This window comes from Varanus komodoensis, unplaced genomic scaffold (genome assembly GCF_004798865.1).
Source record: "Varanus komodoensis strain SLA01 unplaced genomic scaffold, ASM479886v1 scaffold8, whole genome shotgun sequence".
Taxonomy (NCBI): Eukaryota; Metazoa; Chordata; class Lepidosauria; order Squamata; family Varanidae; genus Varanus; species Varanus komodoensis.
In genome coordinates this window covers 40,824,516-40,833,324 of record NW_025336481.1, presented here as the reverse complement: position 1 = coordinate 40,833,324, position 8,809 = coordinate 40,824,516, and positions in this window count along the sequence as shown.

Sequence of the window (8,809 nt, the reverse complement as noted above, 5' to 3'; positions counted from 1 at the left end):
TCCTCAGCTCATGAGCCCATAGCAAGCCCCATAAAGCTAATAAGTGCTATAAAATGAAATCATCAACATATAAAGCTCATCTCACAACTGTTGTTGTTAGTATTATTACACTGCATTTATATTTTACTTTTTTCCTCTCGTGAGGGGCCCACAGCAGCTTATATAGCTCCATCTTATCCTCACAACAACACTTGTGACGGCCCAAAGCCACTCAGAATTCCACGGCCAAAGCCAACACTATGACTACTATGCCACACCGGTGCTCAAAATATATTCCATTTTTCCAGCACTGAAGAAACCCTAACCTAAAATAAGATAATGAGATACAAGTCATATAATCACACCATCAAATAAAAAAATAAAGAATCAGAAACTGGGCAAGCTGATGACCCATTTTAACAGTCTACCTGAAAGCCAAGAGCAAGGAGGCAAGTGGACCTTCTGCAGAGGGGGATTCCACAGCACGGACACCACCACTGACAAAGCAAGTTAGTGTCATTGTTGGCTGTGTACCAGCCAAGCCAGGCTGGTTCCATCATACCAGGTCCAACCAGCCAGAAAACTCACTTTTCCGTTGTAGAGATTGCCTGCAGACCAGGTGTGGCCACTGAGCCAACCTATTCAGCAGCAGACTGTCCAGGTGCCCCAGCAGCATGGATCTTCTCAGAGCTGCAGATCAACCAGACAGGTGGCAAGCAAAAGACAAGCAAGTCCACCCCAGCAAGAAGGAAGGAAGCAGAGAAGATATACACCACTGAGAAAGGAAGCGGGGTGCCTTTCTTTTCCAGCAAAAGTGCCAGGAGTAGGTCTCCCTGGAAGTAAGGGAGGCCCAGGAGACATTGCCCAAGGTTTCTCCTGTGAAGGAGCCCAGGTCCAGTTTTCCCCTAAAGAAAGTGGTGTGTGGGAGCAACCTGATACTGGCACCAGAAAACCCTGCCATAGACCTAGTGGAAATCCAAGGAACCAGGGAGGCAGCTTAGCCCAACCGTGTTGGCTAGTTGGCATCTTCCCCTTTTGTTCATCCCTTGCACTGATTTGCTAGTCTGAAAGATACACTGCTTTGTGCCCAGAATCTGGTCACCCTTTCCCTCATTCTGTACTTTTTCTTGAGCCCTTCACAAATCTTTTAACTTGTTTTCGCCAAAACCGGGGTGGTGTGTTTTGGGGGGCGAAGGGGGATGCTCACAAAAGGTGTGCCATATTTTGGAGTCAAAGCACCCAAGTTGAATGTAACGTGCTGAGTGTCACATACAATAAGGACAGGGGGCACAGGTGAGCCCAGCACAAAGGACCCCAAGGATTCCTTGGTCCCCAGAAGTCATCTCCCTACCTGAAATACCAAAATATATAATACAGGGGTAATACAGGGGTGTAGAAGCTAACCCCCCAGGGCCAAATCTGCCTTTCCTGGAGTCCCAATCCACCATTTCATTGTTCCTGATAGCCATGTCACCTTATCCCTGGCCTGACTTCTTTCCCCCATCTTCTTGGTGGTTTTCCAGCTTTGTGTAGGGTATTTTTTTCAACCCACTCCCCATTCTAAAAAACACTTCTCCAAAGGATCCATCCCTGGCAGTCTGAGCTGTAAACTGAACTAGAAGGTATTTTGGCCCCTCCCCATTTCCCTTTGACTCCGCCCACCATTGGAACAGCACCCTCTAGAGCAATGGTTTTCAACCTTCTTACAATTGGGGACCAGCAAAAATAGAAAAATTATTTCGGGGACTGCTGAGGCAGAAATAAAAAACATTACATACATAATATAGTATTTTGTGTATTAGTTCTTAAATATAGTACCAAAAAATGAAAATTCTCTCAAATAACCAGAAACGGAGCAGTAAAAAATGCTAATAAAAGAATAAAATATTGGAATTAAATGTAAAAATATGCAACTGAATTTTTTAGAGAGCAATATGTAATTCAAATAAGGCTATTGGGAAATCTGCTGTTGCTTCTTTTCAAGAATACTGAAATTTACACTAGCAAATACAAAATCAATATAAATGCAATACTATTTTCATAGCAAATACAAATTCAAATACAATATTAACAGCAGAGCAATACCAAGTCAAATGAAGTTACTTAATACAATAATACTCATAATGTTAAATACTGAAATACAACAAACCCCCGTACACACCAGCACAGACTGGCTGAGAAAACACACTCGGCACAATCCAGCTTCTGTGGTTCCCTTCCTGGTAGAAAACGCAGGAAAGGAAAAGGCCTGGGCTTTGGGTTTCCACACGGCTCCCGGCTGGGCTCCCATTGAGCTGCCTCTCCCCTCCCCAACCCCCTTGGCCGAGGAAGAGGTGGGGAATCGGCACTGTGAGCACAGCGAGTCCCTCACTGGTCCTGGTCAGCGAGATGCCACTGTTGTGTTTGTGCATGACAGCAGCTCTTTTACCGGCAGAAAATGCTGGAGGACCAGTGCCAGTCCATGGACCAGTGGCTGAAAGCCACTGCTGTACAGCTTCTCTGAAGTGGAATTTGGCTCCTTGGGCTGAAGGAGCTTCCTCCTTGTTTCTGCAGTGCTTGAAAGGTTGTATGATCAGGCAATGAGAGGAGGCCTGGCCCCTGTTAAAATCAGCCATCGCCTCCCCTGAAGTTCTCTGTGTTGCTTGGGGAAGACTTGTGGGAAATGAAAAGGCCCAAGGGGCCTCAATCGCAGAATAGACAGAGGACACACTAATCCGGGAGCTAGACAAGAGCTGTAATGTGTCTAGGAAAAAAACAGAAAGGTACCAGGAAATCCGAGTGAAGTCCAGTGCCACCTAGTGACTGAACGAGATGATGACACTGTCCACACAGCCACTTCCCTAGGAACTGTCTGCAGTAGCTCTTGTAGGACAACGTGGAGAGAGATTTTTTTAAGGACTTCAATTAGCATACTGCCAAATTGTTCTACTGTAACCGTTCTTTGAAGTCTGGCTTGCTGAGTGATTCCCCAAAGGAAGTCAAGCACTCTGAAAACAATTAAGAAGACAGAGGAAGGAGGGTGAGAGCTGGAGAGAGAGAGAAAGCTGTAGTTAAGCTAAACAGAGAGGGAGCGAGCGTGTGTCTTGAAATAGCCTAGGGATGAAACAAGCTGTCGGATCATTTAATGGCGCTTCCTCGGAACCAAAGGTAGCAAATGCCAACCAAATTTTTAAGGGGTGGGTAGAGAGACACTGAACAGGGAAAGGAGGCTAACAATAAATAAATAAATGGCCTGAGGACACAGCAGAAAATAAGATTCTTCCAGACTTGCCACCTAAAAGTAGTTGATTCTGTGGAAAAAAAAGGGAATTTTCTACACTTCCACCCCTGCCCCCCAAGTTCTGCATTGGAAAAGTGATAAACATGACAATAGCTGCTCCTTTAAATTAAAGTGTTAAAAGCAGTTCTCCTGCTCCACCTCTCTAGTAAATAGCAAAATTCTGAAGTCCCAAGGATATAATTTATTGTGATATAGAAGAATATATATTTTTTAAAAAGTGCATTGTTGCCCCATACACACACACACACACACACACATCAGTTGCATTGCAGATTAATACTACTAGTGGGAACAAAGGAATAGCTCTTGGCCAATACATTTTCAAACAGAAGCCAACAACTGCATCTTTTTCCCAGCATGCTTTGGTGCAACCTGAGGTCTTCAGGTACCAGGCTGAAAACAAAAAAGCTGTTTCAGACAGTACAGATGGGGCTCCCATCTTGGCTTGTGCTGAAAATGCCTTTCGATTTTCTTCCATATTAACACCCTGCTGGAATAAGAACTCTGTGAAATGCGAAAGTAGCCCACTATTTTCTGGAAACATTTTTCCCAGATTAAAACAGACCGCAAAAGGCATGCATTGATCTTCTTTTCCTAGTCGTTCCTCATACTCTAATTTTCTCTGCCAAAATCTGTCTTCATTCCCTGACAATATTACTTCTTTCCTAATAAAACACCCTGAGTCAACACATATATTAATGCTCCTAAGTATAAATATCATCATAAAATCCATGCATACATTCACATTAAAAAGCCATTAATAGCACCATTAATAGTCATTAAAGAGCACAAACGGCCATAAATATTCAGCAAGGTCTTGTTTAAAAAAAGGAAAAATGCGCATGTGTGGTCATCCATGGCCAGGTGTGCAGTCCTGCTCACCACGCTGCAACCGCAGGACTTTGCATCCTCCAGCTGCAACGGCAGGACTTTGCATCCTCCAGCCGTGACTGTTTCCATTTGCTGCAGTCCCTGCGAATCCCCATCAACCGCACACGTGCCTCCAGGCTGCTCTTCACTCTGGGAGAAAAGCTTCAGTGGAAGTCAGCTTTATATTTTGAATCAGACCAGAAGACATTTTCTCCTTTCAGGTGTAATGTTCCTCTCTTAGCACTGTATGTCTTAAAAACAACACTACACTTTATTAAATGTTTTAAGAGATCCTGGCATCTTCAGTGGCCAATTCTAATATTTTGTGCCGTAATATTTTTTACTAAGATCACAATTCTACAGACCCTGGGAACAGAGGGACTCTTAGCAGTGAAAGCCAGGCCCCAAAGGGCTCCTCTACCCATTTTACAAATAGAGGCGTCCTTAACAGGCAGAGTCCCTGAAAGATAGAGAGGCTGTAGAGCATCTGTGCTTTAGTCCACACAAAGCTGTGCTTTGCTTTCATCTTTGGTCCTGTGGACCTGAACCTCGGACCATTTTGCTACGTCATGCCAGTCCTGCCTGAGAAGGTGAGCCCGGGGTCTGAGATTACGGCTGATCTCCCTGGCCTTGGGCAAAGAGGCAAGCCTGCAGGTAGCAACAGAAACATTCACTCCACCACGGTGGGTTCTCTCACAGGGATCAGGGCAGGGCAGAGTGAGCCAGGCCTTCTGGCATGCTCTCAACATCAGCCCTTCTGCTGCATGAGCATCATCCCTCCAAGTAGCAGGCCATAACAGAGGTTTTTTTCCTAGACAGAATAGTGGGGCAGGGGCAAAAAGGAGTATCTATGACCCCCACTTTCTGCCGACTCCTTCTGCTGAGGCTGGTACATGCTCTAGAGATCTTCCCCATCCAACGGTGTGTGTAGAATTGGGAAGGCATCAAAGAATATAAAGGTGACATTCTTAGAAACCAACTTTTTCTTTTTCTGACTCTCCCTCCCCCCCTCACCCTCTCTCTCTCAACCTATTCTTGTCTGTTGTCAATTAAGTGAAAATTATTTGTGATGCTCCTAATTCTTTCAACTGTATCTGAAGCAGGTGTTTGGTGAATTTTAGAATGTAGCTCAGATTATTAATTGTTACAGCAAAATTATCGCTTATGATTCTGGGATATGGACTGTGGGATACAGTGGGTATCTCTAGGTTCAGAACACCACTCAGCCATGGAATTTAACAGGTAACCACGGGTTCATGGGTTTTGTCCTGCCTAACCTACTTCACAGGTTTGTTGAGAACATTAAAGGGTATGGAGAAGAACTATATTTTATCCTGAGCTCTTCAGAAGGATGGATAGAATTAAAATGTAATAAAGGTGTAATCCTGTGTGTGTAGACCCTATAACAGAGTAAGAGGTGTAGGGCTTTTTTCTGTCTAAGCCCATTCATAGGATCCCTAAATAAATACTAGAAAGGTTCTGCATATTTAGATAGATGCCATTCCTTTCTTTCCATTTGGGCAGGAATGGGAGAAACAATGAAGAAAATAAAACTTTTAGAAAGCCAAAAGTTACATAGTTCTATTTGGAAGGCTGTTTCTCTTCTGCAGCAGAAATATAGGCGATTTTGAATGCTTTCTTTCAAGCGGACGGGAATAAAATGGCTTTTAAGTAATCAACCCTCAGTGCAAGAATTAAAAAATACCTTTTCCATACGGTCCTGTCTCAAAGAGAAGTAATACTAAATGCATTCAGGAAAGTTCTGGTAGGAACAGCAAATGATTAAAACAGTGTCCCTTGGGTTGCAACTCAACTGGAGAAGACATAGACAAAGTAGCAGGAAAAGGAGATGAAATACAAATTGGGATGCACTTTGGGGTCCAAATGAGAAACATGACTTTCAAAGGTGTTGCATCATTAACAATTCCATCACCACGCTGTGCAAGGACTCTCCGTGGCTTACTCCAGGTTGGGCTTAAGCTGTGATCCAAGGAATAGCTATTTCCAGAGGGGTAACTGTGTCGCAGCAAAAACAACAAAGAATCTCTTGTGGCAACTCAAAGACTAAATAACTTATTTTGGTATAAACTTTTGTGACTACAATCCACTTGATTAGATGCATGAACAGAGAGAAATGTTGGATAAGCAGACATTTTGTTTCCGTACGTCTGCGCTAGAAACCTGTATGGATTTTATGGCACAAGCAGAAGTTCCCCAAAACATGTCATTGGCTAAGAAACTCTAATCTGCCATAAAACTGATGGCTGCTTGTTACACTGAAAGATGATGCAAGCCAGGACTTTGCCTGGGCGGAAACAGAATCTGGCTTCACATTTCTGACTCCTGGCTCTTAAGAGCATGAGAAAAGCCCCGCTGGATCAAACCAAAGGTCCATCTAGTCCAGCACCCCATGCACATGGTGGCAAACCAGCAGGGCAGGAATGCAGCTGTACCCCCCCCCCACCACCTCATTCTCCCCAGTATACTGCTTCTGATATTGGAGGAAGCATTATCGCCTTCAGCCTGGCAGACACTGACGGCTGCCCTTTGAAGCTGCCTAAATTAGCAGCTGTCTCGCAACCGTGAATTCTCTCATTGAACTATGTGTTGTGTGAAGATAAACGACAGAATTCACTTCCACAAAATGGAGCAAGGGCTACCAGTCTGGATGGCTTTAAAAGGACTGGATGAATTTGCACAGGTTAAGGTTATCAATGGTCCTTCATTCTGATGACTCAGTGCTGTGTCCAGGTCAGAGGCACCATTGGCTGGGGAACATGGGTGGGGAACAGGGTGCTGTTGCCCTCAAACCCTGCTCGTGGTCCTTCCACAGGCAGCTGCTTGGCCACTGGGTGATCACAATGGAGGACTGGATGGACCAGCAAGGTTCTTCTACCGCACCCCAACCTTTGCCTTGGGGAGTGGGTCTTTACTTAGGCTGCTTACACATGATAAAGCCAGACATGAGCAACCATAACACTTACACTTTCTATATAGCTTGAAGTGCCTGATCCTGCCTGATCTTGGAAGCTAAACAGGGGCAGGCCTGGTTACAGTCTGGATGGGTGACTTGAGTGCATGATTCTATGGTTACTGTTTGTAAACCACCCAGAGAGCTTTGCTATAGAAAAGTTGTTATGAGTAATAAAAACCGTGCCAAGTCAAACAAATCCAGTGCCAGCTCCAAAGCTATTGAGGGTCCTTTGGGGCAGGGGGACCTTCTATAAGCAGGGAAGCCTTTGTGGGCCCTTCAGGAGATTCGCTTTCCCACCCCCATGACCACCAGCGGAGGTTTTTCTTCCTCCTACTCCCACTCCTCATCCGTGCTCCCACTTGCTTCCTTGGCAGAAAGGGGGCCCAGGAGCATCTCTTTCTGCCCACCACCATGGTCTGGATTAGAGCCAGAGGCAGGGCAGCCAGCAGGATGCAGTACTGAGAGCAGTTTCAAAGACCTTCTGTTGGTGGGCCCCAGCTGGGTTGTGGGTCCTTAGCAACAGCCCGATCATGCTAACCCTGGACTCCGACCATGAATAGATGGCATCATTTCTGGAGAACCAGGAACCTTGGAACACCCGTGTGATGGCAACGATAGCAGACTCTCCCATGGGTGGTATCAGGAACAGCTCTGCCGTAAGGAACTCTTGTAGGGGCCCGAGGAGACGATGGATTATTTGTTCTCCCTGGTCCCATCAAATTGCTTTCCTCTGAAGGGTTTGCACCATGTTTGTACTGCGGCAAAGCCCGTTTCTTGATACCAGACGGGGAAACCTAACACTCACTTTGCTCTGCACAAAACGATTTGGAGGGAATGCCATTTGCTGGACTCCCCCCCCCCCCAAAAAAAAAAGAAAAGCCAAAGAGGGACATCTAGTGGTGAGCGTAAACCATTCATTTGAACAAAAAGTGGCTTTGTAGCCAGTAGGAAGCTTGCCATGTCTGCGAATAGTAAAACATAATCACAAACAGCCATCGAATGCTGGTGCAAGAAATACAAGTAAGATCATGAACTATGCAGCATATACAGAAGCAAAAGACTTTGGTTTGCTATTCAGGCTGCAGCTCAGGCTACCAGATCTAGTCTTTTCTGTCTTTGTGTGTGCACGACAGGCAGCGCAGAATAACCCGGCGAGTTCCATGGCTGAGTGCGGACTAGAATCCAGGTCTTGTGGGTCCCCCGTCAAGCACCTTAACCGCTGCACCGCACGGACTCTCGTTTTATGCGCATTGTTTTATAGTTTCACCACTCTGAAATCATCACACCCACATATGGAGCAGTGTATGGATCTTGTAAATAAATGAATAAAATGAATAGTTGAATAAATACATGTGTACCTGCGTCATTTTGCTATGCTTTCCATTGTGCTTTGGGGCTCCTTCAGCTTTCCTTGCTGTAAATTTTCTCAAATGGTGATGAAAATGACTGAAATTGAACTGGAGCCGAACTCTGAAACACCTGGATGCACCAGGTTTATTTTCTATTCTATTTATTTAAAACTTTTATATGCCATCACCACATGCCTCGGCATCTCGAGACGGTTTACAAACGTACAATTAAAACCAATAAATCAATAACAATTCCATAAAATTATATAAAAACAAAAACAAAAAAGCAATGATTAATGATAAAATATTAATTTTTAAAATAGCCATTAAATAAAAAGGTTTTAACCTGGTGCCAAA